Source organism: Panthera tigris, chromosome B2 (genome assembly GCF_018350195.1).
Source record: "Panthera tigris isolate Pti1 chromosome B2, P.tigris_Pti1_mat1.1, whole genome shotgun sequence".
Classification (NCBI taxonomy): domain Eukaryota; kingdom Metazoa; phylum Chordata; class Mammalia; order Carnivora; family Felidae; genus Panthera; species Panthera tigris.
In genome coordinates this window covers 108,612,131-108,637,689 of record NC_056664.1, presented here as the reverse complement: position 1 = coordinate 108,637,689, position 25,559 = coordinate 108,612,131, and the positions used below count along the sequence as shown (strand labels likewise).

The 25,559-nt window shown below is 38.3% G+C and overlaps 1 long non-coding RNA gene across 2 annotated transcripts in view; it reads right to left on the bottom strand.

Moving 5' to 3' along the window:
- Positions 1-4,215: 4,215 nt before the first annotated feature.
- The window catches only part of LOC122238726, a 47,242-nt gene continuing 25,898 nt past the window's right edge, over positions 4,216-25,559 (bottom strand). For both annotated transcript variants that reach the window (XR_006217842.1, XR_006217843.1), the window contains 3 exons: positions 12,396-12,503; positions 5,769-5,892; positions 4,216-4,363 (listed from right to left, as the gene is read on the bottom strand). This is a non-coding gene — a long non-coding RNA (uncharacterized LOC122238726). The remainder of the gene's footprint in view (positions 4,364-5,768; positions 5,893-12,395; positions 12,504-25,559) is intronic.

The window sequence follows — 25,559 nt, the reverse complement described above, 5'->3', positions numbered from 1 at the left end:
ATAAGGTACTTGCAGTCCATAGAGGCCTAGTAAACAAATTAATTGCATATCTAGGACTAGAACCCAGATCTCCTATTTCTCAATTTGGCACTTTGAATTAAGCCTTTCTTTCTTTCTTTCTTTCTTTCTTTCTTTCTTTCTTTCTTTCTTTCTCTTTCTTTTCATGTTTATCTTTTCATGTTCATCTTTTCTTTTTCTTCTCATGTTTATAGAAAGACATGGTTCTCTGATCTCAAGTGGATTTTATTCTGGTCTTTCTCTAAATCATTTCCCTCATGATGAATTAGGTTTATAAGCTAGGAAAGTATTTCCTTCAAGTTCACAAACACAGAATCAAATCACAGAACAACCTATTTTAAAAGGCTACATTTTTACACTAATGGTACATGATTTGGCAGGCTGATATTTAATCAATGTCAGTGGATAGAAACAGTTTGTTCACTTGCTACCTGCTTTTCTTAAGTTACCTAACCTTCATGTTTGTTGAAATTTTCAGATGTGTAATTGACCTATCTAAAGGTGGTTGCTGCTTATCGTGTTTTCTGAAGTTCTAAGATTGATTGTAAAACATTTCATAAAGTTAACAGGCATGTACTTAAGAAGAAAGATACTGCTATAATAGGTGTCATTCTAATGTAGTATGTGCATGAATTTGTCCCTTATGTTTCTGAAGTGTAAGGTTTTATTATTATTTTTAAAAATATTTTTATTATATATTTTTAAATTTAAACCCAAGTTAGTTCTTTGTCCATTAGTCAGTTGATGAATATTTAGGCTCTTTCCAAGTGATGCTATAAACATTGGGGTTCATGTGCCCTTTCAAATCAACACTCCTGTACCCTTTGGTACACACCTAGGATAAATACCTAGTAGTGCAATTGCTGGGTCGTAAGGGGTTCTAGTTTTAATTTTTGAGGAACCTCCGTACTGTTTTCCAGAGTGGCTGCACCAGTTTGCATTCCCACCAACAGTGCAAAAGGGTTCCTCTTTCTCCACACCCTCGCCAACATGTTGCCTGAATTGTTAATTTTAGCCATTCAGACAGGTGTGAGGCATTATCTCCTTGTGGTTTTGATTTGTATTTCCCTGATGATGAGTGATGTTGAGCATCTTTTCATGTGGCTGTTGGCCATCTTGATGTCTTCTTTGGAAAAGTGTCTATTCATGTCTTTTGCCCATTTCTTCACTGGGTTATTTGATTTTTGAGTGTTGAGTTTGATAAGTTCTATAGATTTTGGATACTAACCCTTTATCTGATATGTCATTTGCAAATATCTTTTCCCATTCCGTTTTAGTTTTGCTGATTGTTTCCTTCGCTGTGCAGAAACTTTTTATCTTAATGAGGTCCCAATGGTTCATTTTTGTTGTTTCTCTTGCCGCTGGAGACATGTCAAATAAGAAGTTGCTGCGGCCGAGGTTGAAGAGGTTGTTGCCTGTTTTCTCCTCTAGGATTTTGATGGCTTCCTGTCTTACAATTAGGTCTTCCATCCATTTTGAGTTTATTTTTGTGTATGATGTGAGAAAGTGGTCCAGGTTCATTCTTATGCATGTCGGCATCCAGTTTTCCCAACACCATTTGCTAAAGAGACTCTCTTTTTTCCATTGGATATTCTTTCCTGCTTTGTCAAAGATTAGTTGGCCATATATTTGTGAGTCCATTGCTATGTTCTCTATTCTGTTGTTATGCTAATACCATACTGTCTTGATGATTACAGCTTTGTAATACAGCTTGAAGTCTGGAATTGTGTTGCTTCCAGTTTTGTTCTTCTTTTTCAGCATTGCTTTGGCTATTTGGGGTTTTTTTTTTTTTTTGTTCCATACAAATTTTAGGATTGTTAGTTCTTTTTTTTTTTTAGTTTTTTTTTTTTTTAACGTTTATTTATTTTTGAGACAGAGACAGACAGAGCATGAATGAGGGAAGGTCAGAGAGGGAGACACAGAATCTGAAACAGGCTCCAGGCTCTGAGCTGTCAGCACAGAGCCCGACACGGGCTCAAACTCATGGACCGCGAGATCATGACCTGAGCCAAAGTCGGACGCTCAACCGACTGAGCCACCCAGGCGCCCCTAGGATGGTTAGTGAATAATGCTGGTATTATTTTGATAGAGATTGCATAAGGTTTTATTCTTAACATTGATTCCTTCTGAAAACCAAGTGAAGATTTGGAGAGGAGACTTTAAGCCTACAGTTTTATTTGTGAATATATGCTACTTCCCTCTTTAGGCACAGATCATGATAATGGGACAGCAGATGCTGCTGCACAATGAAAAGCATTTTATCATTAAAATCTTCTCTAAGCATTATTCACAACGGCTTTTACCTATATCATTGGGACCCCTTTAACTTTAAACTCTAGAATAGTGGTGCCACATTTGCAGAATATGGTTTTAATTGGTGAACTTATTTTAAATGCAGATGATTGGGATCCACCAGAGGTATAATGAATCTGAATCTCTGGGTGCTGGTAGTTGAACATATATATATGGTTTAAAATGTTTTATATATATATATATATATATATATATATATATACATATATATATATATATATTTAACTTTTTATTTATCTATTTTGAAAGAGAGAGCAAGCAAGTTGGGGAGAGGTAGAGAGAGAGAGAGGGAGAGAGAGAGAAAGGGATGTATATTTTTAAAAAGATCTGCAGGTTACTCTGAAGCACAGCAAAGACCCTCTGGTAATGAGAAAATTGTTTTCATCTGATGGTCTGGAAAACTGGGTTGTAATCCTGGCTATCTTGTTAAACTATAATGTGGCCTTGGGCAAGTCACTTAAGTAACAAATAAACAAACAAAAAACGTACAGGAAGGGAGGGCTCCTTTTGGAAGTTCTTGCCTTTCTCCATTGTTGTTGTTTCTTTAGTTTTCTCATCTGTGAAATAAGGATGATTATAGTATGCACTTTGGAATTGTCATAAGAATTAAGATCATGCAGATAAAATGGTTTAAAAAAATTTTTTTAATCTTTATTTAGTTTTGCACAGAGTGCAAGCAGGGGAGGAACAGAGAGAGAAAGAAACACAGAATCCAGAGCAGGCTCCAGACTCTAAGCTGTCAGCACAGAGCCCGATGTGGGGCTTGAACTCATGAGCTGTGAGATCATGAGCTGAACCAAAGTCAGATGCTTAACCAACTTAGCCACCCAGGCGCCCTGCAGATAAAATGTTTAATATAGTGTCTGGTACATAAAACTCAGTAAAAGTTAATTCATTAGACTTATTATTATTATAATTATTACTACCGATACCAAAATGACTTAAAACTATAATTGAGTATAATAGACATACTATTTGCCCCTACGAAACCAAGAAAGAGCTGACCTTGTTCATTCACTCACTTATTCATCCATTCATTACAATAAATAATCACTGCCGCCTGCCAGGATCCAGACACTGCACTGCCTTGCCCTGATAATACAATGTTGAATACTATGGGGTCTCCGACCTCAAGAGACATATATACCAGTGGAAGGTAAAGACCAAAAAATCAACTCAATATTCCTATAGTTTTTCCTTTGAAGTACAATCACTTCAATAAGAAAACAAACTGACAATATTATGGGGCGTCTCTAGGATCATTTTCTTCCCTAGTGAAACACACAGTATATTGCTCATGCTCAAATACTCAACAAGGGAAAGAAATAATGGCTCTTTTCAACAATTTGCAGTGTCAAAATTTATATCCACCTTGTCAAAAGACTTAGTAGTCAAGCAATAAGCTGCTGCTTTTATTAAAAAAAAAGGCCTAAGTACTTGGTAAAAAGCCATTTCACTCACTTCTACAAGGATGATAATTTCCATTAGATAGTTTTATCTCTCTTCTTGAGTAATATGGTATGTATATGTTAAACAAGTTTGCATTTTTGGAGAACTTGTTGCTCTAAGAGTAGTTTAAATAAAAATGAACTAAGAGCATTCAGTTAAGCTCCCCTGTCTGATGGACTCACTGTCTTTGACATCTAGAGGAGGTTTTATAATCCTTGTTTTAAAGACTTAATAAAATTGGTGTTAATAGTCTTTTCATCATTTAAACTGTCTTCCCTTGAGAATTCCATTATTGCTCCTGATAAATTCCTTATAAGAGTATGGGGAATTAGAAAGGAGAATAGGAAATGTTTAGATGATCACGAATATACACAATATCAAAGTTTACTTTATTAGAGATAACACTAAGAATATTAAGAAAGAGGCATCTCTTGACATGCTAATTGTTCTATAAATTAAAACTTATGTTTTCTACTAGGTAAATTGAGAATACTGATTCAACATGCTTGCTTTTCCTATCAGATCTCTCTTCTTCAAGTTCGAATTGGAGAAATTTCCTGGAAAATACATAGATCCTACATGCCTAAAAGTGAAGCAATAGATTAAAAAAATACTTGTAACATACATAGAAAATAAAAGTTAGAAAAACATAGCAAAAGACTAATTCAGATTACATAAAACAATATCAATAGCACTGATACATAAATAGGCAAAGTATATTAACAAACGAATCAAAATGGTGAATACATTAAAAAAAAAACTACCACCACTAGTAATAAGAAATGTAGATTAAAATAAAATAGCATTTTCTCTATAAAATTGGCAGAGATTATAAAATAGCAATAGGAAACACTGATAACAGGGTGTGATGACACCACTATTCAATGCTACAATGTGTATAAATTACAATTTTTTGAAAGTAACTTAGCAATAAAGCATCAGTATTAAACATGTTATACTTTTTATTAGTCTGGTCTCTCAGGGTTGTAAGCTACCAAAACCCCCACACTACACCTGCTTAGGTCAAAAGGGAAATTATATCCTAGTTTCAGGATGGAGTCTGCTGCTGAAGTGATGTTACTAGGAATCTCTAATCTCTTAAAATGAACCTCTGGCTTCTATCTTTCTTCCTTGTTAGCTTCATACTAAGGCAAGCTCTTTCCAATGGTCACTTATATCACCCTGTTAGCAATCCCTAACTTCCACAGTAGTTCTTGGAAGAACACAAGACTGAGTCTCATCTGAGTTGGGTCTCACATTTGGTCCTGAGCCAGTGACTGCAGCCAGGAGAGTAAATGCCTTAATTCCCAGGCGTGGGTCCTGCACACACCTTACAGCTAGGGGTGGAGTTGGCTTTAACCCAAACTCCTGGGATATAGGGTGATTCTCCAAAGTAAGGTACTGTCACCAAAATGAGGGGAAATGAAGGCTGGTCAGAAAAATAGTTATTATAGTACAGTTTCACCCTTTAATAACACTCCTGTGAATTAATGTTAAGAAATAATAGATGCAGATTTACATTTATTACAGCTTTAGTCATAAAGTTTCAACAAAAAATAGAAAACAAGACAAAAAAAAAAAGCAATCCTATTGCCCAACAATAGGGGAATTGTAAATTAAGAAATACAAAATGTTTTAGGGAGTCATTAAAATTATATTTTCAAATGGTTTATTGTGCTTATGGGGAAAGGACATTTTATAATATAAAGCCATAAGGGCAGAATATAAGATAATGCATACAGTATGACCTCACTTTATAAAAAGCACACAGGAAAAAAAAAACTTAGGAAAATCTATTAAAATACTAATTAGCTCTAAAAACTGTTGGAATTCACATATTCATAAAACAAATATTTTTGAAATGCTTATTTTATGTCAGGAATTTTATTCTGAATATTATTGTCTCTATAATTTTCATATTTTTACATATGTTACAATAAGCAACTGAGAGGCGCACTGCATTTAAATTGAAATTCTAATGACCTTACTTAAATCCTTATGATGTTCCAGATATTGTTCTATGGTGCTTCCAGGTACCCTGTCTCATTCAGTGTGTCTCTGATGAAATTGGTTGTCAGTTTTATTTGCTCCATGTGAGTATTGTTCTTCTGCCTAAGCCATAAATAAAATTTGTTGATTGACAAGAGTGATTCATTTGTTCATTCATCCAACCACCTGTGAATTGGTGGGATTAAAAAATAACCTCTAAAGGAATTTCCTAAAATTGAGAAGGTAGGAAAGCTTTTAAATTAGCATGGGTCAGTGAACAGGTTTTTTCAATGATTAGAATATGTTAATTATACTTTGCTTTATGTAAATGAAGAGCTAAATGAATGCCAGCAATTCTGTCCAAGCCATTGTGTGTGAAGAGGTTATGTTCATACACAGCAGTGTTCAACTTCCATCACAAAAATCGCTTACATAAATGGTCTTTCTGTACAATTTTGGAATTACTGAATCTTATTATTAATGTTTAAATATATTATTGGTGTTAAATACACTATAGATACATTAACTATGTTCAGAGTTCATTTATTTTCTAGTCATTCATTTATGAATAACTTTTATTCATTCTGTTGGCTCAGGTGGGACCCTTCCGGAGAAAGGGTCTTCTGGCAAGAATTTGTGGCTGCCACCACCTGAAACTTCAGCTCACAGGAAAACATTATTGGGGGACGTAATGCCTCTAAGCCTCAGAGGAGACTGCTGTGGCCAACTTTCATGAGAAAAAAAAAATGAAAAATGTAGGCAGAGGTTTCCAGAGCAAATTCTGCTAGGAAAGAATGCACAATGGCCTTTAAGGCCAGTGGAGGCAGTAATCTTGACTATATAAGGCTGACTAGGTCAGTTGTGAAGGTGCTGGCTAATAGTAAAGAGATCCAACAGAGACACATGAGAAATTTTTCTCGTTTTTATTGTAACTCCCTCCTTTTTTATTAGTATTTACTATTTTATTTATTATTAACTTGGAATGTTTATTTTATATCTGCTGGAATACTTATTTTGGAATTAGATATATATTTTTATCATATATCACTCCTGGGCATGTACACAAAGGAAATATAAATAAAATATGATAATTAAAATATTCCTAAAATTTTTCACATTCAGTGTCCAACTCTTTTGAGAGATTCAGAGTTACTGATATAAAAGAATATTTAACATATCGGTACAGTTCAACAAATAATTAGATAATGACTCCCTATGTTAAGAGAATGTTATGAGCACCGAAGAAGCCCTGTGTACTCTCTCTTCCTTATTATAGTCACTACAGTCTGTTTTAATGATAATGATTTCCTTGCTTTTCTTTATAGTTTTACCAACTGTATTTGCATCTGCAGCCCCCACCCCACCCCCCACCCTTCTGGTATCACCAAGGTCTCTGAATTAGACCTCAAGTACCTGGGACCCCATCCCTGTGAGTGATAAAGGGAGGGAGGCAATAACTGGTAGATGGTGTTGAATTAGGTCCCAGTGAGGTCAAACCCATCCAGAGTTGCTGGGGGATTTATAGTACCTCCTAGGTCATTTATTTATGCAATAGGTTCTTCCTAGACTTGAGATCAAGAGCTAGTCAGTCCATTCAATCTCCTGGTTAGGAGTCAGAACTGAATAGTGGAGTAGGCCACTGACCTGGCCTCTGACTGGGTTGCCATTGAAACCCCTGGAAGTCTGTCTATAAAGGGTCACAAAACAAGCAGCTTTGTGCTGCGAAGGCCTGGAGTAGTGTTTGAGCAGGCTGGAGGAGAGGCACTGCACACTTCTTACTTTGGCCACCTAATGCAAAAGAAGGTGACAGATGGCTGCCTGTCTGTACCCAGAGCTTAGTGTTCCCAGATAACTTAATAATCATTATATCTACCATTTATTGAATGTGAAACACCATTCTTAGTGATTTACACACAATAGTTCACTCCTCACTAAACCCTATAGGATAGGTACTATTAAACAGATGAAGGAACTTTTTTTTTTAAACAAATGAAGGAACTAAGGCTTTGAAAATTTACTTGTGCAAGATCGCACAGCAGATGAGCTCAAATTCATTCTTAGGATTTCAAGGGTGGTTTCTAAAATGCTGAAGGAACACAGATGAATTACACTTGATAGTGGTAGGTTTTCATTTCTATCTTCATGAAAAGTGTGTAATTTTTACTCTGTATCTGAATAAATAAAATATCTTTCAAGATGACCTCCTGTATTTTCTGAAAGGCCCATGATGTTTCCAAAATATGTTTGTTTTTGGAGATTGAGGGGACGGGATAGTCTGTTGAATACTGTACTTGGATTTCCACTACCACCCTCCTATGGGGAATGGAGAATTCTATCCTTGCAGCTGCAGCATTTGCAATATTTACCACTAGAGGGAGGGATCAGACCATGGAGAGCAGCCACCAGTCTGCTAAGGACCTCCTTGGCCATTTCAGGCTCTTCACTGGCAGCTGGAAGTAGAATGAGCATGAAATTGGAGAGCCATTTGTTGATAAAAACAGATATCTCCTTGTTATCTGGAAGAGATGATTTCACAAGCCCAGTAGAGAGAAGAGTCAACTTGTGGAGCCCTGAAGTGAAAAGGGCTAACATGCTTAGTATCTTAGATTTGAGGATCCCCAGTAGCACTCTAGACACCCGTAGCACTCTTCCCCCAAACTGTGACAATCAAAAGTGTTTCCAGAAATTGACAAATGCCCCCAGGGACAAAATTGCCCCTGAATGAGAGAACCACTATCTTAGAGACTCAAAATGTCCTGAAGACTTGAGTTCTCAAAGATAGTAAAAGATCTGCCCTTCCTGGTGAGTAGAGAATCTGGGGCTCTTCTTGGTCTGGGGTTTCACAATTCAAGGCTATGAACAGAAAGGATAAGGCTAGTCCCAGTTCATAAAAGAAGTATGGACAAAGGAGAACATATCACAACACCAGGCAAAGTGGCTAAGGAAGCAAAAAATAGCTTGAAACTTTACAATTATAGGGACAAAAGAGTAAGAACTGAATCTAAAGGAATGGACTAAAGGTGATGTTAGGCCAGAAGGAATTATCACACTCAAGAAACAAAGCCTTCCCAATCAAAAAGAATGAAATCTTGCCATTTGCAACTACATGGTTGGAACTGGAGGGTATTATGCTAAGTGAAATTAGAGAAAGACAAAAATCATATGACTTCACTCATATGAGAACTTTAAGAGACAAAACAGATGTACATAAGGGAAGGAAAACAAAAATAATATAAAAACAGGGAGGGTAACAAAATAGAAGAGACTCATAAATATGGAGAACAAACTGAGGGTTATGGGGCGGTGGGGCTAAATGGGTAAGAGGCACTAAGGAATCTACTCCTGAAATCATTGTTGCACTATATGCTAACTAATTTGGATGTAAATTAAAAAAAAATAAAAAAACAATAAAAAAAACAAAACAAAAAACGAAGCCTTCTACAAGAGGAGACCTTGAGTGAGATACCTGCCTGGATAGGAAAGGGCTGTTAAGTTCTTGGACCCAGTTCATATGCTTGTCTCTCGAACCTGCTCTTGAAGTATTTTCTGTCTCACTTGCTTGCTAGTATTCTTACCCCTTATTCAATCATGCCAGATACCTTGGAGTTATTCTTTGATTTAAATATGAATTTTCCTATCTATTAGAGACATCCGTGACCATAAGACCTAGGTCACATTGAGGGCTGTAGTAAACACTCTGCATATTCTAGCAGGCTGGCAGCAACTTCCTTACTTGCAAGAATGCTGACCACAAACAACCCCAAAGAAATTGAATCAAGAGGAAAGAACCAGATTCCTAATACACAACTTAGAGAGCACGTGAATTCAAGGCCCCATGTATTCTGGAATGCCAGATAGAGGCCCTGATACTGCCAAGAACTCTTTTTTGGCAAAAGTAATATCCATGGCTCCTGGGTCTTGACACCAAAAGGTCACTGGTTGGTGGTTCTGGTAGGCTCAGGTCTATACTCTGGTGCACATAGTTCACCACCTAAGCTATCCGTTCACTTTTTCAGAGGTCTTTTGCAGAAAAGATGGTATATGGATCTATCCCACCAAGTAATGAACTCTTTTGTTAAAAGGTATAGTTTCTTATACTAAACCAATAAAACCATTAAGGGGTGTCTGGGTGGCTCAGTTGGTTAAGTGTCCCACTTGGGCTCTGGTCATGATCTCATTGTGAATTCCAGCCCCTGAAGCCTGCTTCAGATTCTGTATCTTCCTCTCTCTCTGCCCCTCTATTGCTTTTGTTCTCTGTCTTTCAAAAATAAATAAGTATTTAAAAATAAAAAAATAAAAACCACTAGACTGTTATATTCAAGAGCACCTGACTCAAACACAGTTGCATTGTTTGCTGGAGTGGGCCATAGTAAGCAGGACTCACTAAATGTTTAATAATTGCACATATGAAGAAGTGAATGAATAAATGCATGGCTACACTCACAACTTAGAATATTCTAGTATTTAAATTTTTCCGCAACAATGAAAATAACTCAACATTTTTAGTACTTGCTTCTGCTCTGGGAAGCAAAGGGATTTTAATCAGAAAATGGTGTTGGTACCTGCCTAGATTCCTTTTCTCAGCTGAAACACCCCTCTTACAGGCACTCTGAGTATTAACTACTAACAACTCAAAGCTTTCCCTTTCTCTTTCCAGAGAATTGCCCCTAAGTGAAGTGGTAGCCAGGAACCAACAACCCTATCTTGGAGGCCAAGCCCTCCCAACCTTGGCCAATGACAAAGGAGTCCAAAGGTCAGCCCCTTTGCCTCAAGATGAGTCAAATATGTGGTGTAATTCATCTTCCAGAGCTTCTTTATGGGATCAGACTGAAACTGTTATTCCACATCCCTGCTGAGCTTCATTTTTCCCTGCCTTATTCCTCTGCCTTCACTTTACTTCTCCTGAGGACACTTCCCCAATAAGTCATATGAACAGGAATCTTCATCTCTGGCTCTTCTTCTATGGAACCTGAGCTAAGGCATTGGTGGCATACCAAGACCGCATGCCAACATTGGTGCTTTCCCAAACTTTTCAGAAAAAAAGGGATGGCACAGCATCCTAATCACATATAACTCTTCTCCATTTGTTTCAGAGTCACTACCCTCATCTTACTTTAAACTTTCCTTTAAACTCAGTGTTATCAGTGTCCGTCCTTGGGTGAAAGTCGTATAATGGTAAGATGTCAGGATTGGTATTTGTAGAACGGTAGATTATTACAGCTGAAAATAAATTTGCTAGCTTGATTAGCTTGAGTTCTTTTACAAATGAGTTGATTGTGGCCCCAAGACATGATTTTCTTAAGGTGATACAGTTAGTGAGTAGCAAAGCGGGGACACAATCAGATTTCCAATCTCCCATTTTAGTACTTTCTCTAAACCCCTCTTTTAAATTTTTTAAAAATTGTTTTTAATGTTTGTTTATTTTTGAAAGAGAGACAGAGTGCAAGCATGGGAAGGGCAGAGAGAAAGAGGGAGACACAGAATCCAAAGCCGGTTCCAGGCTCTGAGCTGTCAGCACAGAGCCCGACATGGAGCTCGAACTCATGAACCGCGAGATCATGACCTTAGTTGAAGTCGGATACTTAACCAACTGAGCCACCTACGTGCCCCCAAACCCCTCTACTTCTTGTTAGTCACTGTGCTCTCATGAGGGAATCTTATAAATTGGGTGCTATGCAGGAAGGTTGGAAGAAATGCCTTATGCTCTCAACATCCATGAAATATTATTTTAAATGGATGTTAACAATGTGACTGTAGGGTGACTACTATATAGGTCTTTATGGTTTTAATCTTCTATAAAAAATTTACTGAATTTTCTTGTTAGGGCTAAATAGTAAGGCAAGATTTCATCTTCAAGAAGTTTTGTGGGGGAGACTGTAGTAGTGCTATAAGCAAGCTGTGGAGCCAGAGGGAGGGACAGTGATTAATCTCATCTGGCAGAGGAAGGGAAAGTCTCCCATAGCAGATAACATCTGAGATGGTTTGTGAATTTTGATAGGTAAAGAGAAAAGGACACTACAGATAAAAACAATAGAATGTGCAGTAGCACAGGTAGGAAAGTTTGGACATGGAAAGCCTGCCTTTGTGGCTGAAGTAAGTTCTTCTTGGGAGGAGAGGCTAAGAGCTTAACCGTTTGGGATTACTGTGATGGCTCTGGGACGCCATATGTTTTCTCTCCTAATTATAATGCCTCTCCACTCCTTCCCTCAGTTTTCACCTCCATAAATTATTTTATTTGTCTTCAGTTCTCATGGGGTATGGCACCATGATGAATGCTTCGTGATATGTGCTTACATTAAATTAGAGAAGGGAGAGAGGAGTAGAAGCCTGCAGCTTTCATCTTTACCTCATTTCTTGGGCATTAATGAAGAGAAATAAGATACAAAATTGGGAGATAAAACAGTAGCTGCAATAAAAAGATTAAACTGTCAATCCCTTAACTAATCAAGAAAAGAAACGAACATTGAGCATCTATGATGACTGCTAAATTTGTTAAACATTTTAGAATTGCCTAATTTAATTCCGACAAATTACTGCATCAGATCTATAGCTGTAATTATGTCAAGTATAAAGATAAGAAACCTCAGGCATAGGAATTCAGTTAAATGGCCAAGGTCACAAACTACCTTCACATGGAACGCTTTGTCAGGATAGTTTCATCTGTGCTACAGTCTTCCCAGGAAGCAGCCAGAAGTACAGCACCTGAGAGCCAGGCACTGAAATCCTAGGGATTCCTTTTGTAAAAGAAATAATTGAGAAAATAAAAGAGAAAGAGAGGAAGGCAAGACAGAAAGAGTAATAGAGATAGGAAAGGGAGAAACAAAAAGGGACAATAAAGATAAATGCTTTAAAAACACAGAGTTGATTATAAATTATTATTCTCTCCATCAAGATACTTAAATATACAAACATCATATCTCTTGATATATAATGGGGAAAAAAATCCCAGGAATGATCACAACATTTGGTAATAATGAAAATCTCTTTTAAGGATTCACCATCTAAAATGCTTTAAAACTATTCCCAATAAAATATCATTTACATTTCAAATCCATTAAAAAACCTTTATTTTTCTTAAAAGAATATATTGAATTATTTTGAAATGCTCTCATCCATATGTATAATAATGATAAATAATTTATTTCTTAAAACATTAGCGTTTTCCCTGTGGATTAGCATTGCTAAATTAGACTTGGCTCTGGAATGCAATAGGAAATATTAGATTTCAGGAACTCAGAGGAAATTTTCTGCCCATGCATGGTGGATAAACACACATTATACTATTTACATATATTGTATTTCTTCTCTCTCCCACTTGAGAAAACAAAGCCTATAAATTGTATTTATACTGTTAGCAATGGAGTCTTTGTTTAGTGAACCTTATAGAGCATCAGGTGTTTTTCTCCTCGGGTCCTTAAACTGCAACTTAATTGTCCTGTGTCACATCTGTTCACATCAATCACATTACATTATTTTCTTTACAATGTGTTCTTCGAGGTGATATGATTGATGTGACTAAATGTGACGAATCAAAAAGGTCTGTTAGGCACTACAAAAAATTTCAAAATCTCAAGCCTGAAGGCCAAGGAATCTCAGTCTATGCATAATTTGGTATAGAGTTAAATTTGGAAGGGCAATACAGTTCATCGGATTAAGAGTTTTTGACAGTGATTCTTGACAAACTACTTTTTGATGATAAGGAAAAGTATGAATAATTCGCTAGGGCAGAGTCAAGGGTAAGGAGTCATTGTCTTGTTGTAAATCACATAAATCCAGGAATGAATCCATGTGGAAAAGGATTTGCAGTTCGAAGACTCTGTTTTGAATCCCAGCTCCTCACGTTCCAGTTACGTGACCTTGGAGAAATCACTTTAATTCTCTGAACCACAGTTTCTCATCTGTATCATCTATCATAGAGAGTATCATGAGAATAACAGGAAAGAATGTATCTAACAGAAGGCTATAAATTACCAAGTATTATCTTAAGACTGCACAGTTTTGTTGAAGGTCTGCACTGAGTAGGAATCAAATTACTTCAAAACACAGAAAGAGTAACAGTTAAAAGTGGTTAGGTCTTTGATGCCCAGGAGCAACTTCTCATTGTAAAATGAAGGGAAGTGGTAGAGAGGGAGGGGGATGCCTTATGTTCAGAATCCTCATATATCATAATAACTACTTTTCTGTTTTGACCATCCATACATTGAAGCAGTTGTCAACAGTCCGAGTAATCATTCTTGTTGAAAATATTCTCTTGTCAACCGATATATTCTTCACTTATATTTTCACCAGCGTTGTATTGTCATTATTAAACTTAAGCTGGGAAGGTAGTGTCACTATTAATACAACTCTCCAAGTGGGACTGTGGTTTGGATTTTTCTCCTTCCTATATTCCATTCTTGCCAAAAAACATCTGATCAGAATCTGTCAGTGACTTTGGGGTCCTCTTTGACTTGTTTTCATAGGTGGCCTGCTATAAAAACATAAAAATTTTTAAAGTTATCTGTAACTGAAATTTTTTAAAGGAAACTGTATCTGTAATTAACATCAAACACATGGTCCTGAGCAGGACCATGAGAAGAATAAAGAGCTGCATATTAACTAGAAGTTGGGGATGGGGAATGAAAAGTAGTGACAGTCAATGTAGGAATAAGAGCCCCTGCTGAGAAATCAAGATACTTGTATTTGTTAAAGAGGGCCAGTTTGGGGTTTTTTTTGTTTGTTTTTGTTCTTTTTTTTTTTTTTTTTTTTTTACTAAGGTCAAGTATAGTTAAAATTGCCCTTCTTTGGGGGCACCTAAGTGGCTCAGTTGGTTAAGCGTCTGACTTTGGCTCTGGTCATGATCTTGTGGTGAGTTCGGTTTATGAGTTCGAGCTCTGTGTTGGGCTGTGCTGACAGCTCAGAGCCTGGAGGCTGCTTTGGATTCTGTGTGTGTGTGTGTGTGTGTGTGTGTGTGTGTGTGTGTGTGTATGTGTGTGTGTGTCTCTCTCTCTCTGCTCTATCCTGCTCATGCTCTGTCTCTCCTTCTCCCAAAAATAAACAAAAAAATTGTCCTTCTTTTTTTCAGCTTTAGCTTTGGCAAGGACATTTAAACTGTGTGTGCTTCATTCAGTCTTCTCATGAATGACATCTTCACGTCTGCAGCTAAACTTCTGTATTGTGAGGTGGCAAATTGACTCCACTACAACTCAGATGTGCAAAGCAAAAGAGCTTTACGTCTCCTAGGTAGTGAGAAAAAAAAAACTATATAAACTAATTTTAACCCACATCAACTTGAAGCAGTAGGGTCCTATAATTTAATTTTTCTCTTCAAGGAATAGCCCAGTTCATCTTGCATTATTCAGGTTTTTTCAGGATTCTGCTTCTTGTTTAGGTTCCTTCCAAATAGCAGCTTTCTGGAGGGAAAAGGTGTTGTTGGACTTAGGACATTCAAAGAATTGAGGGAAACAGGCTCTCTTTGGCTTCAGCCTGGTCCTTAGGAGTGCGCTGGCTGGTTTGTTTCACTTCTGGGCTGTGCCCACTGCTTAAATCCAGTGCTGACAATTGTGGCAATGAGCTCACTTTCTCTTGATCCTTAACTTAGTGAGGACCTGGTGTTCTCTCCACACTGACTTTGTCCCAGCTTGGCACTCCTTAGTGCTGTCTAAACTTCTAAACTCCAGTCAGAGTGTTCTGTTCTTCAATCTCCAGCTCTGAGAGCCCTCATCCTTACACAGCAGCCACTCCTGACAAGCTCCCAGCTAGAATTCAGAGTTGCGGCCAAGTTTACTTGGCATGGTCTGCTTCTGGTTCTGAGAGGTGGGTCTCCTTTCAGAGTTCCAAAGATAGAGAAGAAACAGGTCTCCTGCATTTGAAATTTACCCAAGTTACTTGGCTTCTCTGGAAAAGAGATTAGAGAAGGTAGATAGATCAGGATCCACGTGTTTTGCTTCCCACATTTCCTCTCTCCCTCTTCTTTCTTTTTGACACACCCCCACCCCCATACTGAAAGGGAAGGGCTTCCCTTTTACTTCTTCCATATCATATTCTCCTTCTACAACAAGACTGCAAGACATCCTAGCCATTATAGGTAGGAGAAAAAATTTTTTCTCTGTGTGGGAGAAATCCTATGATCTGATCTATCAGATTGGAGGGTTTGGGTTATTAAATGTGCACCTAATATTTTTTTGATTAACATTCATTATTTGCATTATTTAGACCTTTAAATAAAGATGAGCTGAGTCATATAGTAAAATAAGAGCACCTTCCCTTTCCACAGAACTTGTTTTCTCTGCTAGCAATTATTTTGCTTTATTGTTTTTCTTAGAGTTCTAGGTACTTCTTTGTAATTCAGCCATTTATCAGTCTAAGTTTCATCAGGAAAAAAAGAAACCACATTCAGTACAATAAAGGGAGTGTAATGCATGGGATTGGAATGCAGGAAGAAGCTGAGAAGCTAAAAGAGGGCAGTGAAGTAACTAAAAAAATTAGCAACAGCAGTAAGTTACTAGCACCTCTAGGCTAGAGAGAAAAAAAAAAGGTGGTATTGCTGCACCACAGGGTCTAAAGCCATGGCTTCCATGTCCAAGGAGATCTGGAACCAAAAAGGAAACACCAATATTGCTAAAGAAGCTGCCCAAAATAGAGAAGGAAGAAAATAAGTCATCTGATTTTTCTTTCCTTTCCTTTAAACTGTCACCAGTGGCTTCAGTCATAAGCTTGTTGCTATGGTCTGAATGTTCTTGTCCCTATACCATTCATATGTTAAAATCCTAGTTCTCTATGTGATGATATTAGCAGAGGGGGGTGCTTTGGAAAGTGGGTATGCCATGGGGCTGGAGACCTCATGAATGAAATTAATACCCTTATAAAAGAAGTCCAAGAGAGCTTCATTGTCCCTTCCGCCATGTGAAGATAGAGAAGTCTATGGCCCCCCCAAAGGGCCCTCATTGAACGATGCTATCACCCTGCTCTTAAAGTTCTAGCCTGCAGAACTGTGAGAAATAAATGTCTTCTGTTTATAAACCACCCAGTCTGTGTTATCTTGCTATTGCAGCCTGAATAGACTAAGACACATGGTAACATAGAGGCCTGGGAAAGAGAATCTTCAGGGGTCATCCCTCTTGAGATATGGAGTAAAGCAGGAGAATGGCAAAGAATTCCTCAGAGAGCAAGCAGGACCAGGAGGGGCACAAACCAGTTTTCTAAAATTCCTCTCAGGATTTTCCAATGCACTGGAGGCTCTAGCCCCTTTGGGAAGCAATCTGTCTTGGAGGTTTCTGAAGTCTCTGACCAGCTCTAATTGGATTGGATATTGACTAGGCTTGCTTCCCAGGTGATCCTGGGATCACCCTTCACCTGAGGATTCCCTTTGTCTCTCTCCCGAGCTGGATTTTCTATTTTACATAACCTCATCTTTGTCTTTCTAGGTTCATCTGTTCAATTGTTGAAATATATTTTCTAGTAGGTTCCTGAGAAATGGTACCCAGGAAGTAAATTTTGAGATCTTTTATGCTAGAAAATACCTAAATATCTTTATTTTATTCTCATTCTTGATAGTTTGACTATTTATGGTATCCTAGGTAATAATTCCATACGTAACACAATACGTACGTTCTAAGTGAAAATTAGAAGTGGAATTAGAATTTTAGAATTAGAATTTTGAAGGCATTATTCCATTGCCTTTTATCCTCTACTGGCTATTGAGAAGGCTGAAGCCATTATTTTTCTTGTGTGTGTGTGTGTGTGTGTGTATGTGTGTGGTGTAAGTTATTTTGATTCTTGAAACAGGTAATACGTGCATGGTCCAAAATTCAGAAGCAACAAAATGCTAACCAAGAAAATGAAAGAAGTCTTCAGCTACCCCCATGTTCACCTTAGTCTATGCTTTCTAACTGATTAAGTTCTTCTTTCCAGATTATTTCTTAACTCAGTCAGAAAACCCAGCAGACAAAGCAATCCCTAATGAAACCAAAACTACTCCCTCAAGCAATAGGGACTGCCCTGAGACAGGAAGATCCCACATGATTGACCCCAAGACAATGATGGACTTGACCTTTACTGCCCAGTTGAATGAAACAGTAGACCTTTGTCCCACATTTTCCTCACACAAGTCTAGAAGTACTTTTGGCACTTTGGAGACAGACTTTGAGACGTTAGTCCTCTATCTTCCTGGTGTCGGCCCCACTGAAATAAATTCCTCTTTTGTTTCACTACCACTCATATTCTCTGCCTTTGGATTTTTGTCAGTGTCAAGTGGCCCAACCTAGTCTGTTTGGGACCCCTGGAGCTCCTGCACTCCTGTGACCTGGTTACAAAAAGTCTTTCTCACATTCCTTTCTCCCAGTCAACTGATTTTCCACCCTCAGAGTTGCAAGCACTATTACCAGCTTCTTATGATTTCCAACTTTTGAAGATATTCTATGTACATCTATATTTGGGCATCAATTCATCAACAGTGATTCATCATCATTCATCTTCATTTGCACAGATTGTGTGTGTATGTGTTTTAGACATTGCACTCTGCAGGAATCAGACATCTTTTGCTCTAATATAATGATTCATGTTAACCTAGGTCATTTATTCACTGACATATCATTCAGTCTCTGTCATACATTATCAGCATTCTAGATCTTATCAACAAAAGCAATGGTTCCATTATTTTCAAAATGTTATCTGTTCACTGTGGAGAGAAGAGTTGATGCACAAACCTTCACATATTCTTGGTTTCATTCTTTTGAACATGCCATATGCCTTCTCTTTCTGGTACATCTTTACTCCCTTTCAGCATTACCTAGGAATTCTCTTCACTTTTCTTATTTGTTCTGTCTCATGTATTCTTATTGGTTTAATTCCTCTCATGATTTGAAATATATACAGTAAAACCTTGTTTTGCGAGCATAATTCATTCCAGAAACATGCTTGTAATCCAAAGCACTTGTTTATCAAAGAGAATTTCCTCATAAGAAATAATAGAAACTCAAGATAGTTTGTTCCACAACCCAAAATAGTCATATAAAAATGATCACAATACTGTAATATAATACAAAATAATAAAGAAAATGCAAAATATAAAGAAAAATGAACAAATTAACTTGCACTTACCTTTGGAAACCTTCAGGGATGGTGTGAGGGAGACAAGAGAGAGGAGGGTTATTGTGTAGGATGACTTTCACTATCATTAACGGAATCACTGCTATCTATTGGCTTAATGGAGTCTTTTTCTTTTTTTTTTAATAAATATTTTTATTTATTTTTGAAGGAGAGAGAAACAGAGCATGAGTGGGGGAAGACCAGAGAGAGAGGGAGACACAGAATTCGAAGCAGGCTCTAGGCTCTGAGCTGTCAGCACAGAGCCCTATGCGGGGCTCTAACTCATGAACTGTGAGATCATGACCTAAGCCAAAGTCGGGGGTAGCTTAACTTCCTGAGCCACCCAGGTGCCCCAGGTCTTTTTCTTTTCATGCAACTTTAACAAGGTACCTATCCAATGACCTAGAATGAAGCAAAACATTCCTAAGCTTACTCTTGTATGGAAAAGCAAAGGACTGTCCATAGGTGCTTTGAAGTGACAAAAACTACACTAGTGCCAGTTGTGGGCACCTTCCAGTGTTCTGAAAAATAACTGATTTCTGCCAAACACCTTTGCCTGAGATGGAGCATCTGAACATGGGAGACAATCACCCACAATCCCGCAGAGAGAGAGAGAGAGAGAGAGAGAGAGAGAAGAACCATTGGCTCAATTGTGATCATGTGATGTTCAGTGTCATGTACTACTCGTATTGCAAAACATTGCACATTTATCAAGTTAAAACTTATTGGAGGGGCACCTGGGTGGCTCAGTCGGTTAACCTACCCCCGACTTCGGCTCAGGTCATGATCTCACAGTTCATGGTTGGAGCCCCACATCGGGCTCTGTGCTGACAGCTCAGAGCCTGGAGCCTACTTCAGATTCTGTGTGTGTCTCTCTCTGCCCCTCACCTGCTCATGCTCTGTCTCTGTCTCAAAAATAAATAAAAACATTTAAAAAAATTAAAAAAAAAACTTATTGGAAATGTTTGCTCATCTTGCAGAACACTTGCAGAGCAAGTTACTTGCAATCCCAGGTTTTACTGTATTCATATTCCTGTTTCTAGCACAGAGCTTCTAAAACCCTTGGAATTTCCTGGGAAGAGAGCCATCAAGGTGTCCTTTGTTATGCTAATGAGATAATGTTTGGAAAGCTCTAAGGTGGCCCTGGTCGCCACTGGAGCCAACCATGTGATAAGAGAGATGGAACTTTCAGCACCCCCTCCCCTGAACCTCCACCCCCACAAGGGGAGAGGATCTGAAGGTTGAATCAATCATCAATGGCCAATGATTTTATCAATCATGCCTAGATAGTGAAGCCACTTAAAACTCCAAAGGACAGGGTTCAGAGAGCTTCTGGGTTGGTGAAGACATGTCAATGCAGGGAGAGTGGCATGCCCAGAAGGATCATGGAAGGTCCTTGCCTTTTCCCCATATGTCCTCCTATGCATCTCCACCTGGCTGTTCCAGAATTATGTCCTTTAAAAAAAAAACAAAAACTGGTAATCTAGTAAGAAAAAATATTTCTCTGAGTTCTCTGAGCTGCTCTAGCAAATTAATCATACTCAAAGAGGGAGTCTTTGGAACCTCCATTCTATAGCCAGTTGGTCAGAAGCACAGGTGTAATTAGGACTTGTGATTGGCAATGAAGTGAGGGTGAAAGGGCCTGCAGGAGGGTGACCTCACCTGAAGTGGGGCTTGTGCTCACCCAGTGTGGGACTTGAATTTGTGAACTCACATGAACTGTGAGATCGTGACCTGAGCTGAAGTCAGATGCTTAACAGACTGAGCCACCCATGCATCCCAATCTTTATCAATTTATTCTTTGTTTTACCTTCTAAGGATGGCTTCAATATTATTTTTTCAGTTCTTCTGATGAGTTTTTTAAAATAAATTTTACTGTCATATTTCTAATTCCCTGTCTGAATAGTTGTTTATAATATAGTCCTGTTCTGTGTCTGCAATATTATCTCTTTTCTCTCAAAGGAGATTTATAATAGTATTTTTGGAAAGGAGGGTTTTTTTTTTTCCCTCTGTTTGCTATAATTTTTTTTTTTTCTGTTTGTTTTAATCTTTCCTATTAGAAGCCTTCCTATTAGAGGTTTTTCCCAGATCCTTGGTCAGGTAAATAAGAGCATAGAATTGCAAAGCTGACTGGAAACTGAGCACATGTCTGGGGCTTATGAACTCTTAAGTCTCTAAATGTTGAGAGATTTGTTGTAGGGACTGGACCTAAATAATTGTGGGAGGAGCTATAGTAGTGGACTATAAGGGGGTCCTGGAAATGAAGGACTGGTGGATCAGGGAAGTCACTAGCACGTTCTTCTTCAGGCACTGAGAAACACAGAGAAGTTGGGATTTGTAGGGGAATCTAGGAAACCACGCACATCCAGCCATCAGAGCGAGACTACGACCAGGAACTCAAAAAAAGGCCTGTGGGAAACTATTACCTCTGGACTGTTTCTGTAGGTTTGCTGCCAGGTGTCTGGTAGTAAGCCTAGGAATGCTATTTGTTACCAGGGCCTACAGCTGAGAAGTGCTAGACATGGAGTTAAGGAAAGGAGAGACAAGCTGGAATCTATAGAGGATGGTTTTAGGCAACATGCTTGAGCAATAGAAACTTGAACAAGGCAAAAGGGCCCACAGAGACCAATGAGCTGCAAACAGGCTCATCAGCAACCCACCTTAAAACAGCCTTAGGCCCTACTGGCCAATTACAACCAGGCACAGTTCCTAAGATTACCAAAAAATGGAAAATTCCATATGTCTCCATACTCCTTCATTCTGTCCTCTGTGGTCCCTCACCACTGCTTCCTCATAGACAATCTCTCCTCTGCTGTCCTGCCAGCTGTTCCCTTGTGGTATATTCAGTAAACTTCTATCTCTTTTGTTCTGCCTTGGATGAATTCTTACACAGCTCGTGCTGCTGGCTTCCACCAATTGGGATGCCCCACATTTGGTGGCCCCCTAGTGACCCGAGCACCTCACAGAACTGATCAGGAACTTTGTACTTTCTGGCATGATATTTAGCTGTGATTATTCAGAGAGTAATGACCACTGCTTAACTTTCATCCTCAAATTTCATCCAAGTTTTTCTCCTGGCCAGTTCTAACTCAGAACCACACAGGGAAGGGGAAATGTAGCTCCCAACTTAGCTAACCTGGCAATAGAACAACCTAGCATAAGGACTGTGAGTTTAATTGTAGGATCTGTCTGAGAAGTTTGTTCTCTCTTTTGGGGCTGGTCCAGTTCCGAGAGAAGACTATTCATTTCTGGCAAAAAGGGTGACTTTCTAGGTGTCTGTGTCTGGTAGCCTTGAGTGTGAAAGTATTTATGTAATATCTTTGTTTTGAGTATGCCTTTTCCTTCCTCAACACTGGTTTCCAAGTCTAGGGTCCTCTGTTTATTTCTTCCGAGAATATATCCCTAAGCTGTAGCTGGGATCATTTCTAGTGGTATCTGTGATTGCTGATCTGTGAGCTTTGAGGCAATTCTGTGACTTAAACCAGGTTCTTCTCTTGGCTCTTAGTTTCCCACACTGCTAGTTTAAGATTAATTTTTCTGAGGTCTGCTGAGTCATTTCCTACTTATCTATTTGCTTGCTATAACTTATAAAGTAATATAGCTATTAGCTTTGCATCTATTCTCCCTTTTGTAAGTTTATGCTTTTAAAAATTCTTTATTATCAGTTTAGTGTGGCTTAAAAAGGGAACAGAGATAGAATCATGTGTTCAGTGTGTCACTGACTAGGAGTTCACACAAATTTATTTTATCTATTTGGAATTAAAAGTGATTGGTTAAAAAAACTCATATTGTTCGTGGTGGGAGTATTCAGATAGAGAGAGAAAGTAGCTTGAGCACATATTCTGGATTTTGTTTCTCATTACCTACTCTACCTATGGAATAATAAAACAATCAGATCTGTGAGTTTACCAAGTCAAGAAGATGCATTGGAGGTCACTGTGTGTGTGTGTGTGTGTGTGTGTGTGTTTTAAGTTATAGCAAAGCAGATTTTATTTTATCTTTTATTTTTTTTATGTTTATTTATTTATTTTTTGAGAGAGAGAGAGAGAGAGAGAGAGAGCAAGCAGGGAGGGGCAGAGAGAGAGGTGAGAGAAATTTCAAGCAGACTCCACGCTTTCACCACAGAGCTTGATGTCGTGCTCAAACTCACAAACTGTGAGATCATGATCTGAACTGAAACCAAGAGTCAGACACTTAACCAGCTGAGCCACCCAGGCACCCCTGAGGCCACTGTTTGTATGAGAATCTCATTTATTTCTTTATTCAACATGTATGTTTTGAGCAACTATACTATTTTAGGCATTGTTTTAGGTGATGAGAATACAGCAATAACAAATAGGAAAAACCTTTCTCTTACCGAGTTTATATTCTAGTAGACAGAGACAGATAATAAGAAAAATAAGGTGACTGCTACAAAGAAAAATAAAATAGGTTAAGAGGACAGAGGAATGAGTTTTTGCTATTTTACATAGAGTGAACAGGGAAGTCCCCTCTGGGAAGTCACATTTGATCAGAAAGCTGAAGAAAGTAAGATAAGTGGGGAAAGAGACTTCCAGGCAGGTAGATCAGGGCTGTAGGACACCCGGATGTCAGATATTGGTCCAGAGTCTCTCAGATAAATTACATTGGCAAGGTTGTGATTGTTGGTGGGTTTGAGGGGAGAGGCTTCTTTTTTTTTTTTAATTTTTTTTTTTCTAACGTTTATTTATTTTCGAGACAGAGAGAGAGACAGAGCATGAATGGGGGAGGGTCAGAGAGAGAGGGAGACACAGAATCTGAAACAGGCTCCAGGCTCTGAGCTGTCAGCACAGAGCCCGATGCGGGGCTCAAACTCATGGACTGCGAGATCATGACATGAGCCAAAGTCGGATGCTTAACCTACTGAGCCACCCAGGCGCCCCAAGGGGAGAGGTTTCTTAATGGGATCACTTGTCAGTTCCTTCTTCAGTCACACCTATGCTTCAGAGGTGCAGGACTGTCCAGAGAGTTTAGGTGAGGAATTCATTCTTCTTAGTGTTAGGCAAGAGCTGAGGAAGGCAGCTCTTCAATGGCAGAAGAGATGGCCCATATCTCTTCAAGGCTTGGTGTAAAGTCCAGTATTTCAAGCAAAGTTGTGAATTCTCTTGAGGAAGGCTATGTTTCCAATGGCCTATGGGCCTGGAAGGAAATAAGCTGAACCCAGTAATCTTGGAAACAACCACTGGGCTGATTTGTTCACCGTCCCTGTGTTTGAAAGAGACCAGACAGCAAAGGTGCCCTTTCTTCTGCCTCAGAAGAGAGCTAGCATTAAAACAAACAAAAAACCTGGCTTGTTAGAAAAGATGAAGAAACCAACAAACTGCTGTACCTTTTATTAATTGTTAGTTGTTTTTTTTTTTTTTTTTTTTTTTTTCTGTTTGAAGGAGCCTAACAGATGGCTGAACAGCTGAGGAGGATCAAATAAAGGGGAAGTGCTAATTGTTAAGTAGATTCAGTGATCACAAAGGTGAAGACCAAGATAAAACCTGATGGCTCTCATTGGACTAAAAGTAATGAAAGAGGCAGAATGAACCTTTAAAAAGAAAGCAAATAAGGACAAAATGATAGGACACACACACACAATTTTCTAGAGTTGTGAATCATATTTTAAAAAAAGTCTCACTAGACTAACTGAAAACAAAAGAATGGTTCCTGCTGATAAATAAATTAGTAGTGGGTGGGGTGCCTGGGTGGGGTGGCTCAGTCAGTTAAGCGTCCGACTTCAGCTTAGGTCATGATCTCATGGCTCCCGGGTTTGAGCCCTGAGTCGGGCTCTGTGCTGACAGCTCAGAGTCTGGAGGTGCTCGGGCGTGCTCTCTCTCTCTCCAAATATAAATAAACATTAAAAAATTAGTAGTTTGAGAGATTAAGTAAAAAAAAAATAACATTAAAAAGACCCAAAAAACAAAAACACATAGAGAGATGGAAATCATGAGGATAAGAGAAAAGGCTTAGTGGACAGTTTCAAGAGTCAGAACAAAATAAAATTGGAGTTCCAGAGAGAGAGAAAGGAATAAGTGGAGAAGTAATAAACAGAAAATTAAATAAAAATTTTGTTTTTACTGATGAAAGACTACACTAGGCTGTGTTAAAAAGAGCATGGCATGATGATATTCTGCATTACAAGAACAAAGGAAGATCTTTCTAGAAAGAAAAAAGAGATTAACAACTAATATCAGGCTTCTGATGTGTAATATTAGAAACTAGCACACAGCACAGTAATGACAACAGTCCATTGAAAGGAAAAAAGTGCCATTGAAGAAGTCATTCTCCATTGCACCTGTGGCAACAAATGAAGGGCATTTTGAGCTGGTAAGGATTCAGAAAGCATACAGTTATGTACCCTAACAAAAATACTTTAGGAAGTATTCTAACAAATGATAAATCACAAGAGAGCTTTCAAAATAGGAAAAGACAAAGAAAAAAATAAGGGGGGGGGAGTGATGAATCTTATATAGTTACAAATCTTAAGAAATTAGTAATATTGCTTAGGAATTTGTAATAAAATCATGAAGTAAGAACTTTTGAAACATAAGAGACAAATGGTGAGAGAAACTCCAGTTATAGCCTGCAACCCAGGAGGCTAAATTAGAGAAAAATAAAATTGTGACTGGGGTAGGCTGGGTGGAAGAGTAAAAATATGCTAAAGGTTTTATTCAGGGCAATGGCTAAACTGAGTGAATATAAATTAATTTAAAAGTTTT